Below are 23,687 nucleotides of genomic sequence, written 5' to 3'. Positions count from 1 at the left end.
ATATTATTTATTGTTTTATGAACCCACCCAAAATATTTTTCCATTAGTTTGAAAAGCATATCAAAAATGTTATTTTGGAGGCTTCCCTGATGGCACAGTGGTTAAGAGTCCGCCTGCCAATGCAGGGGACACGGGTTCGTGCCCCGGTCCGGGGAGATCCCACATGCCGCGGAGCGGCTGGGCCCGTGAGCCATGGCCGCTGAGCCTGAGCGTCCGGAGCCTGTGCTCCTCAACGGGAGAGGCCACAACAGTGAGAGGCCCGCATACCGCAAAAAAAAAAAAAAAAAAAATGTTATTTCGGTACCAAATAAAATATGAGGCATATATCCCACCCCACACCTACTACTTTTTTATCTATTATTTTGTAGAAGAAAATATAAACATACATTTTTCCAACATAGTACTCCACAGGATCATGGGACAGGGACGATGGTATGCAAAAGATCCCCCTTGCTGGTCTTTCCTTTGTCACCCTTTATTTCAGCTAAACTAAAATTAACTTCTCCTTTCCCATCTACTTAACAGTACCACCTTACTTTGGTGAGTCAAAGAAAAACTTATCATAATTAAAACTCACGTTGACATGACTAAATGCTGGGCATGTATTAAAGTCGTTTGGGCCAAAATAGTTCTTTGTAAATGGTGAAAAGAGTCAAGCATAGTTTTAGTCCTTCCGGCCCTACAAACTAGGCCATCACCACCACCTCCTTTCTAGATACCTAGCGAACTTCAAATTCTTTCTGATCCATCCCATCACAATAAATCCTCAAGACATTACCTAATAAACTCCTTTAAAACAAGATATAAACTTATGATAATCTCAATAACTATCTCTCCCAAGTATATATATTTTTTATAAGAGAAAAACCTTTAAAAATGTTTCAGGTATTAGTATCACGTTGATCAAGTATTCTAGGCAGGAGAAATCTTTTCAAATCCTCGAGTTTATACTAGTTAGGTAGCTAGCTGACCCATGCATTATTCCTACAACTGTCTATGTGTAGTTTAAGACTTGGAGAGTAAAAATACAACGTGATGGAAGAAGGAGCCATTATTTTCTTCAAAGGGAAAATGAATTTGTGCCTAACTAGTTGAATTAGTTAGCCTCCTATCATTCCTGGTCTGGATACTTTTGCCCATGTCCCAAAGCCCCAATCCTAAAGTCAACAACATCACCCAGAATTGGACATTGGGTACTTTTTTAACATAGAAATAAAACAGTAAGTAGGACCACTAGTCACCATGTCTGCAAGAGAACTGAAAAACTAATATATACTTCCTTGCTCCACAGCTTGACCACCACTGGTTTCCAAAAAAGGATTATAAATATTCTATTTTTCACATTCAACAACCGTGAAAATCAAGATACACATTTAGTGCTATTTCTCTCTGAAATATACCACTCTTTACATAGAGCTGTGCATAGAGGAGTGAGACATATAAAGTTTCTGTCCCTTGCACACAGGTTAGCAGAAGACAGAGATGAGGTTTTGACTCATGGCCATTGAACAGCAATTGTCAAGGGTGACTGAGAAATCAAAAAAGACAGGCGAACAGCTAAATTTACTAACTCAAATCCTAACCCAATTTGTATTCAACCTAGATAGAATATTTTTCAAGAAAAAAAGGTAATATATCATACAAACTGTTCAAATACCAAGTTTAGGATTGTAAGTTCTGTTTCCCCTATAACTGTGAACTGCCTTCAGTAGTCTTTACATTGAGGGAGACAGGGAGATGCTTGACTTTCCACGACTTGGGCTTCTACAGGGTGAGTGAGTCCTCCACTCCACATCCCTCCACCCAGAAGAAACAGTCAGAGTAACAATTTTACTCCAGCCCCTTACTGCTTCCTCCATATGAGGTGCTTTCCACACAAGGAGGTCACAAGATCTAGACTTGGAAATGAGGAGAAAAGTAGAAGGAGACACATTTTGCCTTTGGATCCAAGCTGCATGTTCCCGTCCAATTTGAACTCTAATAAAGTTGCTGTTCTTTCACTCTCACTTGGATAAGAGATGAATAATTATGTTCTCCAACACACTTCCAAACTGGAGTAAATAAAAGATAATCCAAGCTTTCAGTTTTACACTTTTGATTCACCAATCATTACAATTTTTTTTTGAAGAAACACCTTCTAAAGATCATCAAATATATATATATATATATTTTGTGGTATGTGGGCCTCTCACTGTTGTGGCCTCTCCCGTTGCGGAGCACAGGCTCTAGACGCGCAGGCTCAGTGGCTGTGGCTCACGGGCCTAGCCGCTCCGCGGCATGTGGGACCTTCCCGGACCGGGGCACGAACCCGTGTCCCCTGCATCGGCAGGCAGATTCTCAACCACTGCGCCACCAGGGAAGCCCAAGATCATCAAATATTTTAAGCTATAAAAATAAGTCCAGAGTTCCCAATTCTCTGACCAAACTTATTCAAGATGCAAGAAAATCTGCTCTGCTAGGAGGCTGCCCTCCTCTAAGCTCAGCGATAATGCAAAACACATCTGCGGTCACTAAAACCACTTTTAAATTGAACTGCCTGATGTTTGTAAAGAGCAATGCCTTTAAAATGTCATAAGAGCTATTAAAAAAAAAAAACTGGAGAAAACTGTTTATTCCAAACAAATATTTTCACTTTGTCCACAGCAAAGGTTTCTGTTTAATTCAAAGACCCTGAATTAGAACAGCGCATAGGCCAAGGTTACCTCTCATGTAATAAAATGTTAGACTGAAAAAAAGAGGGTAACCAGGGAACTTCATGTGAACTTTGATTCCATAAATCAGTCACCGGATTCAACAACCTCACTGCAGTTTAGTGGAAACTAAAGGCAGGTAATCTCCTAAAACCAAAAATAAGAAATAAGGGGAAAAGCATGTCAAGTCTCAAGGCCCCCAACACCCTCCCCATCACCCCCGGCCCTCCCGACCACCGCCCCCTCTTTCCCACCACCATCCTAACCCTCACACTGAGACCCTCTCTTCCTCTTATTTAGCCTCAGACTCCACTCAGGCACACAAAGGGAATTCTTCACAGGATTTACCCCTCTGCTTTCTCTTTCTTTCAGATCATTTAGTTGACCTAAAATTCACAGTTGGTGAGAATGTTTGAAAAACTTCTTATCAGGTAAAGTACTACTAACCTAATCCTGGGTAATAATAAAACATTTTTAATATCAGGCTGATTTAACACAGTAAATGGTCCGCATATTGAAAGAATGAATGAGCAATTCTCTCTGAATTAAAATAGGCAAGCATTTATCCCCAAGGTTCTTGTAATAAAAGCAAAGTATTAACTAATATGAAAGGTTGTCTGTAGTCGTCTCATTTCTTTTCCAAGTGCACCATTAAAGAAATATCATATTATCACTTATATGTGGAATCTAAGAAAAAGAAATGATACAAATGAACTTATTTACAAAGCAGAAATAGACTCACAGACATAGAAAATAAACTTATGGTTACCAGAAGGGAAAGGTGGGGGGAAGTGGGGGAGGGATATATTAGGAATTTGGGAATAACATAATATACACACTACTATACATAAAATAAACAACAAGGACCTACTGTACAGCACAGGAAACTATACTTAATATTTTGTAATAACCTATTCTTTTTCAGATTCTTTTCCCATATAGCTTACCACAAAATATATCACAAGATCTTCCCTGCAGTTGCCAATTTTTTAAATATATAAAATCTTAGTTTTACCATCAACTGTTGATTAGAATAAACTTCTCTACTTCAGCAACTAATCTGCAAAATGGGGATAGACCTTGTCTAGGTGATGCATTTCAGGTGCATGTATAAGGACAAATATAAAACTAAAAGGCTTAATTCTTCCTACTGCAAATAAGAGAAGAAATTTCCTTTCCCTCCTTTTCTCTCTGAGCATTTAATTTAGAAAACTTGTTATTCTAAGTACTTTCTTCTCTGTTTGAAGTGTATACAAATCCTCTTGAAAACTAGATAGGCTTTTCATCAGCTTTGTGACCTAGGAATATCTTTCTCTAGGACCTGGGAGCCATCTCTTTGAAATGCACACATCAAGAGAGATAGCGCCCCTATACCCCAGTTTCAGTGAGAGAGTAGAAGTCTAATTTTGGTGGGCCTCTTGCTCCAGGTGCAAAACTATCTCCTGTAATAAAGATATGAGAAGTTTGGTTTTCCTCTGGATAAAGCTAATTAGCTAATACAGATGGTCACCTCAATTACCAGGTGAAGTAAGGATGATCTATGTGTGACAAGTGGCAGTGTCAAGTCCTCTTACTTGAGGACTAGTTATAGTTTATCTTGAAAAAATGCACATAGTGGGTTGTCTTTGCTTGACTACAAAAAGGGTGAGATTTCTTTCTGCCCTTTCTAATCTGTTAGTGGATTACCTGTGATATGTCTCACATTCTGGTTTAATGAAAGTGTTTCTTTCTCTACAACCTTTGTGGAAAGGATTTCCAGGTTGGGAGAAGATTTTGGTTTAAATTCTGTTTCCCCAACACATGGAAAGAGCCATGAACAAACCCTCCAAGTGGCATATGGTTATGGCCAGTGTGGGGTCCCAAAAAGAGTGAAATAACACACATGAGCAACTGAATTGACCACTGTGGCTTCACTGCCTCATTTGAATAATTAACCCAACCAAATATTAGATGCATGTTCAATACTCAGTAAAGTCCTATTGATTGTTGAGACATGCTATTTTAAGAGTGCCCCTATTCTTAAATTTACTGGCTTTTGTTTTATTTAGCTCTAATTAACTAGTCATCCCCTATAATTGCTCTCCATTAATTTCATATGTCTATCCTTAATGGAGGTCATAAACTAGTTAGGTCATAAATATTGACTAATACAAATTCACAGAAGTATTTCATTTACCTCCACTATGTTTGAAAAGGATTTGAACTTGAATGTCTTTAGGTTTATGACCCCTGCTCTAGAACATCCTCCTCCTCCTTATGGTCAAGATATTAGCTAATACTGCTTATGCCTGCTTTGTAATGGGCATTCTTAGTAATTCTCCTGCATTAATTTCCTTAATTCTCACAACTACCCTTGGATAGATCATATTAAAACCTCCAATTTACAGAGGAGTTGCTGAGGCACAGAAAAGTTAGAACTTAAGGTCATAAAATTTGTAGACTATGGAGCCAGAATTCAAACCCTATCTGACTATCTGGCTCTGAACCAATGACTTCAACAATTCCATAATGCTCCTCGTGAACAAAAACCCGAACTTTATCATGCCACCAAAGGGATGCACAATTTTCCTAATTGCTTCTGTTTATCTAAGTCTGATTCTGTTCCTATAAGGTAAACTGGCACAGAGTTCCCCTTTAGTATATTTCTGGTTTCTAAACACTACTAACATAGGCTCAGATTTTGAGCCCTTAGGATACTCATTGCAGTCCTGGAAGTGATGAAGGAAGTACAAAGTCAGAGAAGCCTGTGAATAACTGTCCTGCGCTTTGGCATCCTATTGCCCAGATATAAATTTCTTATGCAGCCACTGAGATCCCACACTGGTTTAGAACAACAGAATGATCACCTATCTAGTGCAGTTAAAAAAGATCTGATATTTTATTCATAATGTTTCAAAGGGTAAAATAATAAATCTCCATTGCATGGTAGCACTTCTCTCTAACAATCTCTTTACCAAAATACTCAGGAAGATCCTGGAGGTTAAACCAAATGGTCACTAGGGACTGAGTGTTAATATCCATGAAGGGCAGAGTGAAGAGATGGGGCATGAAGAGAAATGTTACAACTGATACAACAGCTGTAAGCCAGGACTCATCGAGAACTCTCACCACCCTGAAAGGGGGGAGTAGAAAAACTCCAAAACAGAAGACTATAAAGAGAGCTTTTGTCTGGGAAAGAAAAAGCAAGACCTTTGTGGGAAAGCCCAAGCCTGCACCTCTCATGGGTTTAGAACCAAAACATACAGTTCCTTAGAGGTGCGGAAAACTCTGGAGCTAAAAATCTAATGTAAACCTGGCACTACCCCTGAGGTGTTTGTCAGAAGCAAAGGTAGGGCCATTCTGGAGTGAAGCTCCCAAAATCCAAGCCACAAGGAATTTTCACAGAAAAAAACAATCCACGCTAAAAATAATCTCACATTTTAAAATTATAAAGCTCATAAGGAAACAATTTCCCAAGACACATGAAACTTGACACTAAGCATTAAAAATCTTTGGAGACAATTATCACTATATAAAAAAATTATTTTAAAATCTGATCTCTTTGATGAAAGTTTAAAAAAATGCCTAAAGGAAAAAAGTTGGAGTATCCCTCCCTATGTTATCCTTACCCAACCCTAGAACTAATTCAAGTTGAACTTGAAGCTAATTCATTATTACTTAGAAATGTCTGACTCTAATCAAAGTAGGGTGTTCAGTTTCAGTTGGCACTTAGGTCAACACGATATGAAATGGAAAGTCATAAATGTTAGGACAGAGAAAATCCCCTTTGTCTTTTTCTCTGAGAAAGTTGGCATAGAATTATTTTATTTCTAATATTACTCTTTTGTTGAAGTCTTCTCAGCTTAGGCACTAAAATTTGCCATTCTTAGAAATATTTATATAAAAGTCCATGCTGTGCTTACCTTTATGTTCACTCAGTAAATACTCAGTGAAAGTTTACTGTGTATTTGTTCTAGATGCTGTAGATTGGCTGCTCAGGTTGGAGGGCAAGACTGAAAATAATTATTAGGAGTTAAACTCAGCAAAGAAATAACATCCAAGGTCAAGTCTATCACTAAATTCTCCAAGGGGTGAGTATATACAGGGAAGAGCAGAGTCCTGAGGCATAAGGCAGTGATTAAAGTTCAGGAGCAGTAGGAAAAATCTAAGCTGAAGAGAAAGAGTCACATTTCAAAGAGGAAAATGAACATAAGTTATTGAGAGATTCAAGAAAGTACAAAATTCAATGTCAGAACAACGGGAAACCAGGGCCATTGAACTTGGTGATTGGGAAATCACTGGAGATACTCATTAAACAGCAAAAATTAAGACCTTTACAAACAGGAAAAAAATGAGTGGTAAGGAAATGGCAACAATTAGTAGAAAGCATTCATTCCAGAAATTCAGCAGTAAATAAAAATGATGACAGCTGTAGGGACAGCAACAGCTTATAAAGGAAGGAACGGAGTAAAATTAAATCAGTAAAAACTGATGACACTAATTCAAGAGGAGGTAACTAAAGTTACTTCCTTCAGGTATTAGAGTCAAAGATGGAGGTAGAGTACAGATGAACTGGTTTGCAAGACAGAAACAGAGACACAGATGTAGAGAACAAATGTATGGACCCCAAGGGGGGAAAGCAGGGTGGGAGGGGGTGGGATGAATTGGGAGATTGGGATTGACACGTATACACTAATATGTATAAAACAGATAACTAATAAGCACTTGCTGTATAGCACAGGGAACTCTACTTCACTTTGCTGTACAGTACAAACTAACACAACATTGTAAAAAAACTATACCCCAATTTAAAAAAAGAAAAAGATGGAGGTAGAGGATTAACACTGAGGAGAAGAGACAGCTCTTCACTGGGCAAGCTCTCACAGATGTTAAGACATCATATGAAGCAACACAGAGGCTCCTGTGAGAGGGGCTCAATCAGCACTGCAGTTCATATTCCTCTGTGGTGGAGGAGGGGATAAGGGGAAAGCTGTGGGGAGACCGTAAGGCTCCACGGAAGGGAGACAACAATCTGTGTGGTAGACCACAAATGGAGGACCTTGGCTGTCCCTGAGATACTTATGAATGAATGAACGAATGAATAAATAAATAAATAAAACTAAAGTAAAAAATAAAGCACCACTAAGAGGGAGTGACTCAGGTCCACTAAATTGGCTAGCAGGGTGCTCTCCCAAAATTAACTTTAGCAACTGAAAATGAGGCCTCTCATTATTTACAAAGCAAGAAAAGCTAACACAGAGCTAAGTCAGCTGGAGCTACTCCCATGCAAACAAACAAATAATCAAACACACAAACAAAAAAACAAGAAAAATATTTCTAAAAAGCAATTATATAACACTTCAGTAAATAAAATATTTCTTTTCTGTATATTCTTTGGAAAGTATTATCATAAGCAGTTTTACCTTTTCTTTTGCATAGAAGAAAGACCCTTAGCTAAAAACACTTCTACAAAATTTGGATGTCAGTTTAAAGGTGAGGAAGAGGGAGCACGAGAGTATGTGCTTGGGTAAGAAAACTAAACCTACAAGAATGACATGAGGCCCAAGGAGAGGCACTTCACACATGGCCCTGAGTGAGAGCAAAACTCAGAGTCTATTAGCACCGAGGATTCACTTGCAATAATTAGTAGAACATGCAAAGGGTCATCAATGATTAAAATAATGATTTTTTGTAGGACAATTATGATGAAGCTCGTTGTGTGTAAATATGACTATAATGCAGACTTAAAAAACTAAAGTATATCAAATCTTTATCCCTGCTCATTTTTAAAAATTCTAACTCAGGCTAATTTTTCCTACACACTGAGTCATTTCTGAGCCATTAGTTGCAAATGTCAAGTCTTTTAACATAGACAAAAGAACCCTGTCTGTTACTGATATCTAGACAATATTATTTTGTGCCAGGGCACGTATGTTTATTTGTTTGATTTGTTTCATTTTGTTGCGGTTGTTTTGAAATACAAAGGCAGGTTTTTCAAGAAATACTCAGCGGAGAACAAACCAATGCTTCCTAAAAACAACAAAAACCTGGGTTGCTCTCTACAGGCAGTGACTTATTTATTTTATCCACACTTGCCAGCTTGAAGCTGAATATTTTATATCCACCTGCTCAGGTGAAAAATCAGCAACACTTATTCCATTGAGACTCAGAGATAAAAAGCAATTTGATAAGTTTACCATATACTCAATCACCAGCTTTTAGCTCTGTTTGGTATTATTATTATTATTATTATTTTTATATAATAGTGTTTATTTTTACTTGTTGACAGTTTGCTTTATTTATTTATTTATTTTTGGCTGTGTTGGGTCTTCGTTTCTGTGCGAGGGCTTTCTCTAGTTGTGGCGAGCGGGGGCCACTCTTCATCACGGTGCGCGGGCCTCTCACTATCACGGCCTCTCTTGTTGTGGAGCACAGGCTCCAGATGCGCAGGCTCAGTAATTTTGGCTCACGGGCCTAGTTGCTCCGCGGCATGTGGGATCTTCCCAGACCGGGGCACGAACCCGTGTCCCCTGCATCGGCAGGCAGACTCTCAACCACTGCGCCACCAGGGAAGCCCTGTTTGGTATTATTTTGAAAAGTCTGATATGCTTGTTAGCAAAGCACAACACAAATTCAACAATGCCCCAGATTGTCTTTATGATTTTTTGTTCTCTATTTATTTATTTAATGGCTTTTTATAACTGTGCCCATTCTTGAAGCTTTGAGGCACACATAGATATGTATGTATACACACACACACAAATTTTCAGCAAATAACTGCAATGACATCAAAGAGAAAAATTAACAGGATTAAAAAAAAAAGCATTCTTGCATTACCTTTCCATCTACATAGGCTCTATAGAAAAAGCAGTATTTCAAGCTCAACTGGAATCCCATGGACACAGCCTTAGGATACTATTATTGCATAAAAAAGACAGGTCATCTCTAAAAAGATGGAAACATAGACTCAAGGATTCCCTCTTCTGCGAAAACTTCCCTAACCACATTGCAAAAACTAACCATTAGAACTTGCATAATTACCAAGGATAATCTCCTTTGCGGAGACTCTTTTTTTAGTTTAACAATCCTTGGCATTTCATTTAAGTTTCTATAAGTCATTAAAATACTAATTTTTATCTTGGTTTTACTGTTACTACTAGTATAGAAATTCTAGGAAATATTAAAAGGTCATTTTTGCTATTTTTCCCTGTGTAGGGGTCCCCAAGACCACACCCAGCTTCAAAGATTCACTAGGAAGTTTCACAGGACTCAGCATACAGCTGTGTTCATGACTAATGCTTATTAAAGCAAAAGGTTACAAAACAAAACCAGCAAAGGGAAAAAGCCCATGTAACAAAGTCCAAAGGAAACCAGGTACGATCTTCTAAGAGTTCTGTCCCAGTGGAGTCGTACAGGACTTAATTCCACTAGCATCAAATTATGACAACACATATGCAGTGTTGTCCACCAGAGAAGCTCGTGAGACTCCATGCCCAAGGCTTTATGGGAGACTGGTGGCACGCTCCCAGAAGTAAAGCAGGTGTTCCGCATAAACCATACTGTTTGCACAAGCAGACTGGGCACAGAGAGCCACTCTTTTATTAGGTAGGGAATAATGGGAACATTCCAGAAATCCAAGTTCCCAAATACCAGCCAAGAGACAGCCCTGTAAACAGCCCTTTCTAAGGACTGTAGCCTCAGGCCTGCTATGTTAACGCTTTTCTGCCCATACCCTTAGAGATGGGATGGCCACAGTTTTGTGTCTAAAGCTGGAACCCTGCGGAAAACTTCAAGCTTTGAGGTGGCGGGGCGGGGGGAGATGTAGATTCATGGAAGAGTATTAAACTAGATTTTCTTTGAGGAAGAAGAGATGACAGTGTTGAATGAAAAAGGAACAACAGCCCAGTGTGTCTTTTCTGAGATGAAGAAAAAAATGAGGATGGCCTTTTAGCAAGTAGCAGGGTCCAATGTTCATCTCCAACACAGGATTGAGTATGGTAGCATTTTTCTTTAGGGCAGGTGATACATACGGATACCTTGCAATCTAAACATTAAGGGCTTAACTTTAAAAACCAAATCAAAAGAAACTTGAGCATATTCTTGGCAAAAAAGAGCAGAAATACCTCATGCTCTTGTGGACTTGAAATTCAAAGACCCAAGTGACAGACTTGATATACTGAAGACCCATGTCCAGGTTTTCTGAGTTGTATTGTGTTTCTGGGGTTCTTATATGACTCCCAGGAAAATTATCCTCCCTTCATACCATCAACCCCCCCAAAACATTTTTTAAAAAATTTTGTTCTACCAAAGGAGATTCAAAGAGAATCTTTGAATTCCTTTTCTTTGAGAACCTTTTCTTTTAAAAGAAAAGGAAATTGATATTGGCCTTCTAGCCAGAGTTAATTTTTATATGAATTTAAGAAATACAATTATGTGATTCTCTTTGAATTTCCTTCGGTAGAACAAAATCATTCCAGTTAAACATGTAATTACACGGAAACTTCATGAGGAAGTACTACCAACTTATTTACTGATGAAGAAACAGGCTTAGAAAGATTGAGCAACTTGCTTGAGTTCCTAGAACTAGGTATTAGTAGATCCAGAGCTCAACCCCATTCTTGATGCCTTCAGAAGCTATTCATGTGACAACAGTACTACAGTACAGTATACTTTTTTTTAACGTACACCCTAAGAGAATTTAGAAAAAATGGGCAGGCCTCATACATACATTTAAGATGACATCTATTTTTCACTACAATTCAAGTAATTATAAGGGATGAAATGCCCTATGTATTATATTGACACCATATATATGATTGTATTATTCTTTAAAATATACCCAATGGAATATAAATGTGACTGCAATTTGATCATCCATTTGAAGAATTAATAAATACTTTTTTAACAGTTGGAAGTTTTGAATCACTCCTCTTTTTCTTTGACATGTAGTCCATTCAACGTCACCAACAGAATTTTATCCTAACATAATAATTTTTATGCTTAAACATCTTTCATGGATCATTTTATCCTACTCCATAATAAAAATATAAGGTTCTAGTGATGGATAGTTGTTACCACCATGGAATGCTAGGAAGTAAAAAAAAATATTTTTCCTGAATGGCCAGTTTGTTGTTTAGAATGACTTTTCTCAGATAAAACTGTTGCTTTTTTAAGGAAACATTACCATTACACTTACTTTCTCAGCACCAATGCCAAGATTTCAAATCATCCTTTTGCTTGAAAACCTAAGGGTTTCTGCACCCAAAACAAAGCAACACTTTAAGGTTGCAGTGGGTGAGAGGTTTATGTTTCTCTACAGTGAAAGAAAAGGCTATTGTGAAATGCACACAAGATGAGAGGCCACAGCCCCATGAACACACCTTGACCGCAATCACACCACTTTAGGGCAGAACAACTGAAGAATAAAATACAAAATAGAGTTGAGAAGTTAACAGTGAATTGTCTTAAAATAATCTGAGGGCCCAAATGCCCCCGGGGAAATCTTCACAACCCTCTGGGAGTACATGTACCCTTGTTTGAAGAAACATCCTACCTATATGCTAGCTTTTAATATTGAGATATTACGTTGTGGTTCTTGGGCTAATTATATTTCCTCCACCTTGAGTGTAAAATGGTTCAGGCAGAAGTTGTCTTCTTTATCTTCTTTAGCAACGTCCTATAGTACCTAACATGGCATTTACTACGTAGTACATGCTAATTAAATATTTGTTGGATGAATAAATGAATGCTATTACAAAGTAAACAAAATGTAGTTGAATGCATACATTAATGAGTTAAAGCAGATTACAAATAGTATTTTTAATAGGATCGCACTTTGGTCAAAAGAAGTATGTACGAATATGTATACATCTGTATTGGCAGATATTTCTAGGTGGCTGAATTTTTGGCCACTTTTTTTTGGTAATCTCTATTTTCTGGTTTATCTACAACCGACTTACTTAAGCTTTATAACATTTCATAAAATGCACAAACAAACAGAACAATAAGTAGAAAAGATAGAACATCTGTTTAGGGAGTAATGTTCTGGAAATAGATGCACGCTGTACTCAGCCCCAACAAAGGAAAACTGTTGCTTAACAAAGAATATTATGTCCTCTCTCCCTGATTTTCAGACAAACCATCATGGTCTTGAGAGGGGTCTGGGCATTTAGTTAAATGACAACCCACACTCAAACGCACAGAAACTCTGGCAAGCATTTTACCCATGTTCAAGAAGTAGCTTTTTTAAAGAACAGCTGCCTTATTGGTTAAAACACTGAGGAAATTTATATTTCTCAGATTAAAAAATCCAGTAAATTTTCCAAAACCACTTGGCTCTAACAAGGGAAACACTTTAAGTTAGAAATGCTCCTAGCATATTGATCAGGAAAGAAAATGGATTTATCATTAGATGCACAAAGACCAAACATTCTCAATTTCACATTACTGTATTCTTTATAATAATGTGAATTTGTTAAACATATAACTAAACACTATTTACTGTTGATAAGTTTGAAGGATTTTTCATATAAATAAATTCACAAGTCAAAAAATTTTAATTGAATCAATAATAGTCATGTATTAAGGTAAATATGACATTAATATTTATCTCTTTTCAAACTACTTCTGAATTTACATTATTTTAGACATTTAGGAAATTAACAGCTAAAAATATTCTGTCATAGCTCAAAATTGATTGTTTTTTTTGTTGCTCCCATTGTTTTATTATTTTCCAGTTTGAGCAGATAGATTCTGCAACAAACTGAATGTTTATGACCGCCCAAAATTCATATGTTGAAACTTAACCCTCAGTGTTATTATAACAAGGAATATGACATCTTCTAACCTCCCCTCAATTCACAAAGAAACAGAACATCAAAATAAGAAAATAAAGCATAAGGAATGAAAACTACAGAAGGGTGTCATTACATGTCAAATCTTTCTAAACTTTCAACCAAAATTTCTACTAGATACATCACAGGTAGGACTATGGAAGAAGGGCTGAATCACATCCTCCCTCATGTCCTGGAGAAAGAAGACTGAGAAGCCCAGGAGGTGAGTGAACAAGACCCTAGAATGAACATACTACTGCTCCTACAAGGACAGGGGAAGCAGCTGAGATGAAAAACATAACTAGAGTTTGTCAGAAGCCACAGAAGACCTTCCTGGCCTTAGGGCTGAACTGAGAGAGGCATCTGAGCCACACCATCTCCTGGCGTATAGGTGACTACATGTTCCTAACTGCTGGTTGCCAAACTAAACATGAAGAGAAACTCTTCTAGACAGAGAAAGGCTCTCCACTGCAACTCCATCTGAGTACTTTTGAGACAGGCCTGGGACCTGGGACCCTTTGCTGCAGTGCTGTAATGCTTGCACTCAGACACACCTCTCCTCAAGCCACAAAATACAAAGAAACTGCATGGGACTAAAAATACCTGCATCCACGCACAGTTGGGGCAAATTCTGGACCAAAAGATACAAAGACAAAAAACCCAACTGCCGTTTCTGAAGAGCCGGGAGCAAAAACAACTGGGTGTCAGGATCAAAAGCAGGGTACTGCTCATGCCTCCCTGCACTCAACATCTCCTAAGGGGTGGGCAAACTACCTAAGCCACCACTCTGGCCTGACCCCTGGACACTCCCCTACTCTCACCCCAAATAAGCAATGAGCTCGCCCCACCTTGGGGAGCAAGCAAGGGAACCTGTTACTTGTTTTCGCTCCCTCCTGCAGGCGGCGCAGGGGTCCCAATAAAGCCTTGCCTGAATTTCTTGTCTGGCCTCGAGTCAATTTCTATTGATTGGGGAAAGCCAAGAACCCTGGTCGGTATCACTTTGATCAATGCCTTATCTCCCTGCATCCCACCACCACACAGGAACCTTGGCTTCTGGATTTCTGATCTAGAAAATTAATTGACAATGTGAAATTTCATCTTCATTTTCATCTAGGCATGCAGTACACAGAATTGGACATGGATTTCTTACCAAACTCACTTCATCTGCCACTATGAACAAATGTAGACTTCTTTCTGTAAGGATAAATAAAGAAATAAAAAAATCTTAAGTTATGTGAAGCAGTTCAAATGAGAGATGACTCTGCAGAATCAGAATTAATAATTTCCTGATTAATAAACTCAAGAAACTACTAATTTAGTATAATAACATATTTTTTATTGCTTATCCATATAGCACGGGGAACTCTGGTCAATATTATGTAACAACCTAAATGGGAAAAGAATTTGAAAAAGAATACATACATGTATATGTATAACTGAATCATTTTACTGTACACCTGAAACTAACACAACACTGTTAATCAACTATACTGATATAAAATAAAAAGTTAAAAATAAATAAATAATAAAATTAGAATTTAAAAAAACATATTTTTTAAATGTTTTGAGTTTTCAACAAGTTTCAAGAGAACATTCAAGAGATTGAAGAGAACATCCATGAAACTAGATCAGATAGTCAACACAAGAAATATACATATATCTGAAATCACGTAAAACTGTACATAAATGGAAAATTTTAGTGGAAAATTTAAGACTGCATGAAAGCAAAAAATATATAATTAGCTACCATAAAAACAGCAAATTAGTGAGGTAGGAAACAAGTTCAAAGTTTTCTTAAAAGATGAGAACAAAATAATGAAAGAAAAATAAGAGTTATGGAGAATAAATTTGCTAAGAGAAAAATCTTAAAAGTTTTCACCACACACACACAAAGTTGTAACTATGTGCGGTGATGGATGTGTTAACTAACTTATTGTGGTAATCATTTAACAATATATATGTATTTCAAATCATCAAATTTACAAATTAAATTCACACAATGTTATATGTCAACTTTATCTCAATAAACCTACAAAAAATAACAACAAAAGACTACCTGTTAATCCATAGTTTAACTATATTGTAGTTTATTTTACTTTCTTCCTCTTTTCAGATTTTACATTTTTTCAGACTCTCACTATTGCTAATAATTCTGTAATAATCTTGTATATAAATCTCTGTATGTACCTCTGATTATTTTATTATGGTAAATTCCTGCCTGAGTCAGAAAAACATTTTAATTAATTTAAAATTTAAAAATTGTTTTCCAGAAACACGAACTTTTTATGTTTAATCTTTGTGAATAATTTTATGTGTGTGAGATGTATATACATTATATATATATATATATATATATATATATATATATATATATATATATATGGGTATCTAGTTGGGTGGGCTTGCTGGCTGAGTTCCATGCTTAAGAGGGGCTCTGGGTAGGCTCCCTGGTCAGGCAGGACTGCTGACTTTGTTCCGCAGTCAGGTGGGGCCACTGGCTGGACGCCGCAATCATCCCTGGTTGGACCGGGCTGCCTACTGTGTTCACTGGTACGGTGGTACCACTGGTTGCGCTCTGTGATTGGGCAGGGCTATGAACTGGGCCCCACAATCCCTCCTGATCAGGTGGGTTACCAGGCTGTGTTTCCTGACCAAATGGTGCTGCAGATGCAGGTGGGCCCACAGGCAGGACACTGTGGTCAGACAGGACCTCAGGTTGTGCTGTGCAATCAGGTGAGGCTACAGGCTGTGTCCTGAAGTTGGACAGGGCCACAGACTGGGCTTAGAGATGCTATAGGCCACTGGCTGTGCTCCGCTGTTGGGCATTGTCGCTGGCCTGGCTCGCTGGTCAGAAGGTCCTCCAGCAGTATCTCGCTGTTGGGTATATACCACAGCCATTATAGCCCATTGACTGGGGATCAAATCTGACAGAACTGCCAGCTGAACAAACTGACCAGATGGAGCCACTGACTCGGCTCTGCAAATGGGTAGAGACACTGGCTGGGATTTCTGCTCAGGCATGACTATAAGCAGGAATGTGTTCAGCCAAGATTTGAGTGCTGGTTGTTGTAAGCCCTGCCCCCCTTCTCTCTCTATTTCTGATCCCCAAGAGGAGAACCCCATAGGTTTTTCTGGTGATCCTCTTGAGGCGAAACCAGAGTGAGCCCTCTGGGATGCATCTCTCAACACTGGAGAAGCTGGATGTTCACCTTGGGCTCTCTTTTCCAACTGGAGAAGCTGTAGACCTTGGGCGGGGGGAGTGCACTGCGCAGGTCTGGGGGAGGGACAGTGCAGTCAGAGTGTAGCCTCCACTGATCCTTTCAATGTGGCCCTTTTGGTCTCTGGCCCAGGGGGTGCTTCAGCCTCACTCCCAGGTTCTGGGATTTTCACAGTGGTGTCTGTGGATAGTTGCTTGTTGCTCATCTTGTGAGGAGAAGTGAAATCAGGAACAACCTATGTCACAATCTGGATGATGTCATCTCGAGACCTTAGATAGTCATTTAAAATAATGTTTTTGAATTATATTTATGACATTTGAAAATGCCACCATATAATGTTAAATGGGAAAGATTTTTAAACTGAAAAAATTGACGCGGAAATGCACTAAAATGTTAGCAGCACTTATCTCCGGATATTGAATTTGAGGTGTTTTTTATCTTCTTATACTAGTCACTCTGTGCTTTTCAAATTTTCCATGAAATTTGAAAAGAACTTTTTTATAATCCAAATAATTTATATACATATAAAATTTGTATAAGCATAAAATGTCTTTTCAACACAGAGCAATTTCTGATTGTGTCTGTCATATTCAAAATTTCTCTCATAGAGCATCTTTAAAATATTAAATGCTCTTTTTTCCCTATACCTATAGGTAGAACATATTGTATATCTGTAAATATTTTGTGCTCTTTTTATAAATACTCGGTAAGCTCTAAGAATAAAATAGTGTTTGAGCTGCATGATTCATCTTAAAGGACAAAGAAAAGTATCTTACAAGTTTAGGTACACTGAAGGGTATGTAGTGGACAAGGATTACATCATGCTATGAATCTGGTGAGTTGAACATGGGATAAATTACAGAATTTTCTTTCTGCACAAAGCAATTTTTCCCAAACCTAGCTTTTATTAATGTTCATTCTGTTCTTATTTTCTGTTCACTTAATGGTAAATTACCAGGTTATCTGAAAGCAATAATAAACTAACTTCTCTTTTGATTCTTCTCAAGGCAATTTATTTTAAATTACAGTTGGAAAATAAATGGAAAAGAATGCCCCTCTGCCTTTCTGAAGTACTTTTTATGTTATTGCTTTCCCTCTTCTCATTCCCCCCATCAAAACAGTGTCCCTGTCTTTCCATTAACCCTCATCACTTTAACAGCATCCCCTTTATTTCTATGAATGCAGTGGGCACCAACTACAGTGAGATGTCAGTGAACAACAGAAACATTAAGCCTTTAACCCACTATGTTAGAAAAGTCACTTACTGTCAAAAATATGATACATTTCAAATTGGAAGGCAGCCCTCTCCAACTCTACAACCCCTTACCTGCTTAGGATTCTGCTTGAATTTAGAATCAGCATCACAACTGGGATGTACCTGATTCTGATATATAACAAGCCAAACTCTCAAAAAGAGATTAAAGATATGAGAAGGCGTGTGTACACCACAATCAAACAACTATTTCACAAAGCTGTTGAGCAGAGAGAATTGACTTTTTAAAAAAGAGGCCTGTGGACATCCAGGTAGGGCTTCTGTAGGTACCCACCTGTGCCAGGATACTGCAGGATCAGGATGAAAGGTTAATGAAAGTAATTTTCCTAAGAAGGATCCATTGATGTTAACCAACATATTAAGGAGAATATCCACTTATCAGTCTGTGGCTAGAAACCTAGCAGCCTAGCACATGTCTACTGATCAGCTCCTCTCTCCAACAAGAATATTTACATTGGGAAACAACAGCTACAATGAGAACATTCACAGTGAACATACAGTCTGTGCAACAGGAAGTAGGTGGATTAGATGATCACTGGGGCACAAGAATCATCAGTCTGTGATGATCTCCACTATGAGAAACACCCACAAAGTCAACTAGTGAATGATCTCTTTCTGTGGGATCTCAGCTAAAGGAAAATTTGAGTACTTCTTGCCCATTGGAATTAATTTTGTTAATTGAGCTTTAACTTACAAACAATGAATTGTATTTAAGTGTACAGCCCGATAAGTTTTGATAACTTTATAAGCCCATATAAACTCCACTTTAATCAAGAGAACTATTCCACTATATATGAAATAGATAAACAACAAGGATCTACTATATAGAACTATATTCAACATCTTATAATAACCTATAATGGAAAAGAACCTGACAAAGCATTTCTATACACACACACACACGCACACACATATATATAATTTAATTACTTTGCTGTACACCTGAAACATTGTAAATCAACTATACTTCAATTAAAAAAAAAAAGATAACAATTCCATCATTGTTAGAAGTTTTCTCATACCCTTTCCAATTTATTGTCCTTCCCACACAGAGGCAACCATTATTCTGATTTCTGTCACCACAGATTTGCTTTGCCAGGCCTTGAACTTCACATATATAGAATCATACTTATGTCTTCTTTGTGTCTGACTTCTTTTGATCGACTTAATGTTTTCGAGATTCATCCAGTGTGTTGCTTTTATCAGTAGTTATTTCCTTTTAATGCTAAATGATATTCTATTTTATGGACATATATCACAATTTGTTTATCCATTTTCCTGTTGATGAATATTGGCTTTGGTGCCAATTTTTGGTTAGTATGAATAAAGCTTCTAAGAATATTCTTGTACAGGTCTTTTTGTAGACAAATGATTTTGTTCCTCTTGAGTAATGCTTAGGAACAGAATTGCTGGATCATAGTAGAAGTGTATATTTAACTTTATAAGTAACTGTCAGTTTTCCAAAATAGTTGTACAATTTTACACTCCTACTAGCCATGTATGAGAGTTTCAGTAGTCCCTTATCTTTGCCAATATTTGGTATTATCAGTCATTTTAATTTTAGCCATTCCAGTGGGTATACTATGGTATCTTACTGTGGTTATAATTTTCATTTCTGTGATGACTACTGATGTAGAGCCCATTTTAAGGTGAGTATTGGCCATTCCTATATCTTCTTTTAAGAAGTATCCAAGTCCTTTGCCCATTGTTTATTGGGTTGGTTTCTTTCTCACTACTGAGTTGTAGCAATTGTCAGACATATGTATTGTGGTGGTTTCTCCCAGTCTATGGCTTGCTTTTTTATTTTACTACCAATTTTTGTTTTAACAAGAATGACAATAATATTTTAATTTTTATGAAGATCCTGTTTACTACTTTTTTATTTTATAGGTAGTGCGTTTTGTGTCCTATGTGTGTCCTTTTATTTTTTTAATAAACTTATATCACAAGACTATTCCCAGTTTATTAAAATATTATTGTTAATAGCTGCACAGTAAGTTCAGCAAAAAAAAGTATTTTGTGGAAATATCAGTCATTTCAATTTTTCATCAATATAAATAATACAATTATAAATATTTTTCCACAGATTTCTCTGCATGCATCTCTGATTATTTGGTTTAGACAAAATGCTATTATTGTAGATACTGGATCAAAGGGTAAATATTTTGATAACTATTGCTAAATTGGGTTTACCAATTTGTACTCCTACCAGCAGTATAGAAGAGTGCTTACTCTCAAGTTTCAAATATATGAAAATAAACGTATATTTGAAATATATTTTTATATTTCTTTTATGAATCAATTTTGCCTGTCTTTTGAACGTTTGGTTGGGGGGGAGATTCATTAACATTATTAACCTTTTGATTTTCTTATATTGTAATTTTTTAGATTCATCATTGATACTGACTTGAAGAGTTTTAAGTTTTTGTGTACACAGGGATATCAGAATTTTCCCTTATGTTTTCTGTATTAGAGCCTGTCTTTTAAAAGACATTTCCCAGAATGAAATCAGGTATACTTATGAATACGAGTGGGTCTCTTACTACCAATGGTCAATGATGTCACCAGAGTAATGCAAAAACAGATACATACATACATTGATTCAACAGGAGACAACTCATATGCACTGAAACCCTTTCCAGTCACTTTACTGGATAGCTCCAATGAGACTCTCACCTGCAGTCCCTGACTTCCCAAATCAATGGGGGCCATATTAGGTCCTCACAGAGCTAACTCCCTGTACTCTATGTTGGTCCCTTGGCTGCTCCCAGGCCTCTGTGACTGCCCTAGCTCTATTTCTCCCCCTGAAAACAACCCCACACTCTGTGAGTAGTTTACTCAAGTCCTCTACTCATTCAGCTTGAAGTGAGCAGAAGTACAGCTTCAATAACCCTCTCTGTTATGGACTGAATTGTGTCCCCCCCTAGAAGTCAAGATTTGAGGCCATAACCCCAATTTGATAGTATTTGGAGATAGAGCCTCTGGGAAGGTAGTTAAACTTAAATGAGGTCATAAAGGTAAGGCCTGAATCCAATAAGCTTGGTGAAGAGGAAGAAGCGCCAGACAACTCTCCATATTCACAGAGAGGAAAGGCCATGTGAAAACACAGCAAGAAGGCAGCGATCTACAAGCCAGGAAGAGAGACATCACCAAAAACCAAGCCTGCTGGCACCTTTATCTTGGACCTTTAGCCTCCAGAACCGTAAGAAAATAAATTCCTGCTGTTTAAGCCACGCAGTCTGTGGTACATTGTTATGGTAGCACTAGAAGACGAATACAATCCCCAATACAATCTTCTCTCTGAGAGTACCCTTATTTCTTCTTATATACTCTTGATGTGGGTAATGGATTCAGTCACCAGATTTCTTTTGAATATCAATCATTTGAAGTTCTTCATAGATGATCCACAACCTTTCTTTAGAATACATCGTCCCTGAACACTCTCTGTCCTCAGTTTCAGAATTACAATTATGAAACTCATGAAAAAAAGAGTACTTAGCCTCCTACACTATCTCAATTTGATTCTTGGACTAATCAAAATTCACCCCTGGTGCTGAGAAGGGCCAGCCTTTCCAAAAGCCCTTGGCCACCAATACTGGATCAAAATGAGAGTCTGTTAGCAAGGAAGAAGAATGGGAATGATGTTGGGTAGGCAGCCAGGAGTGCCCACCACAAGGAAGGTATTTATAGGTGGCTTTAAAAGAAAAATTTCCTCTAATCAAACTGAGCTAAAATACAGAACTCTGAAGCTAATTCTTAATCATAGGTAAGAGTCAAACTGTAAATAGCCTTAGTCATGTTTAGAATCAGCTTTTTGTGCACAGACATAGAAAGAAGCTTGATATTCTATGCATCTCTTCCTATCTTTTGGACTTCTGCTTTTTTCCCTTTAAATTCTCTTAACACTCCACAGGTTAAGAGGGAGAAGGAAAAGTAAAGGATAATGAAAAGGGAGAAGCTTCTGACCAGTCTGTAGTGCCTTTGAAACGTCCATTCTTATCGATTAGAGATCATAAAAAGCAAGAAACCACTTTCTAAGTAGCACAAGCAAGAGTAAAGCAACATCTTCTTATCAGAAGTCAGGAGTAGAAAAGAGAAGAGGAAGCCAGGAAGTCAAGCATGATGGGTATCCCCTTCTGCCCTTCTAGGCATACTCTCCACCCACTCTACCCTGCCTTTTTCCCAGCAAGCTGACTTCTACAGACGGTACCACCTGGGCCCCTTGACCTCTGGCTTCCACATTGGTTTGCTAATGGTTGGCACTGGTAGGAGATGGAGGGTGGGAGAAGGGAGAGGTAAGGGAATTTACCCCCCTGTATCCCTCCCTGGTGATGCTTGGCTGTGGCTATGTTCTTGTCCCCAAAGTGGCAACTCCTATCACATGGACTCCCTCCCCTGACTGCAACTCTCCCCACCTTTTCATAGCTACCACCTCCTTTTGTCCGTTCAGGTGCAGGTGTAGCATGCTTCACCAAAGAATGCTTCACCATTCTTCATCAGTTCCCTTAAGCCTACTGACACCATTGCAAATTGCCTCTTTGTTAAGCTTCTTTTTTACTTACCACCTTGAACTTGCCATCGGTTTGCTGCATGGACTCTGATACCTCAGATCACAAGATCAGAAGAAGCATGTATCTAAGGCAAAGTAGATGAAAATCCTGAAATGCAAGGCAAAAAATAAATCAAGTTACCAGCAATCTGAGCGCCAAACTAAAAACCTGATTCTGATACAAGATTGCATTAAATAAGGAAACTCTTCTACGCTTATTCTAAGACAAACTGAAGCCAACAAACTGATGGGAGAGAAAGGTAGTAAATTGTGACAAAAACACCGGTAGAAGGGATTGGTCACAGGGTCAGAGACGGAGTGCAGAAAAACTGCCCTCCACTGATCTACAGACCACCTCTCACTCTTCTTTCTTCCAAGTCTTCCAGTCTCTATCCTCAGATTTTCTCCCACTGTATAATTTTATATCCATTCTTCTTAAGCCTTCAACTATCACTTCCAGACAGAATAATGCAAAAGTCTTTTTCTAACCTAAACTTTACTCTTCAGTTACAGCCCTAACTGCTTGGATATCTCCTGCCACTCCAAATTAACTCATCCCAAATTTATCATATCTTCATCCTCTCACAGTAACTGGCCATTTCTCTTGACCTGCCTTTATACTGGTGGCATCAACTGTCTCCCGTTCCACCATGCTCACGAGTTCAGGCATCTTTTTTACTACCTTCTCCCACAAACCCCAGGTCTAGGTATGTTGCCAAACAGAAAATCCAGATGGCAAATCACTGTATATATTCTCCTGTGGGTTTCAGTCTTCCTCTCCAGCCTCGTCTCTCACCTCTTCTCTTCATTATCGTCATCCTATTCTTATACTATAATGCATGCCTTGCCTCTACATTATTTATTCTAATAGAAAAACCTTTGCCAGGGCTTCCCTGGTGGCGCGGTGGTTGAGAGTCCGTCTGCCGATGCAGGGCACACGGGTTCGTGCCCCGGTCCGGGAAGATCCCACATGCCGCGGAGCGGCTGGGCCCGAGAGCCATGGCTGCTGAACCTGTGCGTCCGGAGCCTGTGCTCTGCAACGGGAGAGGCCACAACAGTGAGAGGCCCGTGTACTGCAAAGAAAAAAAAAAAACCTTTGCCAAATAATCCTATCTGACATATGGCAAGTGCACTTCCTTCAAAAAC

At 38.2% G+C, this 23,687-nt stretch overlaps 1 protein-coding gene across 22 annotated transcripts in view; it reads right to left on the bottom strand.

Annotated features, from left to right (window-relative positions):
- LOC308615713 (zinc finger protein 227-like) overlaps window positions 1-23,687 on the bottom strand; it is a 379,433-nt gene that overhangs the window by 254,387 nt on the left and 101,359 nt on the right. For 17 of the 22 annotated variants that reach the window (XR_014015543.1, XR_014015544.1, XR_014015545.1 and 14 more), the window contains 3 exons: window positions 23,419-23,614; window positions 22,555-22,650; window positions 14,652-14,695 (listed from right to left, as the gene is read on the bottom strand). The exons of 1 other annotated variant lie outside the window; for it this stretch is intronic. The gene's annotated coding sequence lies outside the window, so the exon portion shown is untranslated. Of the gene's footprint in view, window positions 1-14,651; window positions 14,696-15,900; window positions 16,925-22,554; window positions 22,651-23,418; window positions 23,615-23,687 lie in introns of those variants that run through there. 4 more of the 22 variants (XR_014015542.1, XR_014015547.1, XR_014015546.1 and 1 more) reach the window with 3 other exon arrangements.

This window comes from Mesoplodon bidens, assembly GCF_964165515.1.
Source record: "Mesoplodon bidens genome assembly, chromosome: 4".
NCBI classification, from domain to species: domain Eukaryota; kingdom Metazoa; phylum Chordata; class Mammalia; order Artiodactyla; family Ziphiidae; genus Mesoplodon; species Mesoplodon bidens.
Note: the sequence above shows the minus strand (reverse complement) of the source record. Positions and strands in the feature narration are given on the sequence as shown.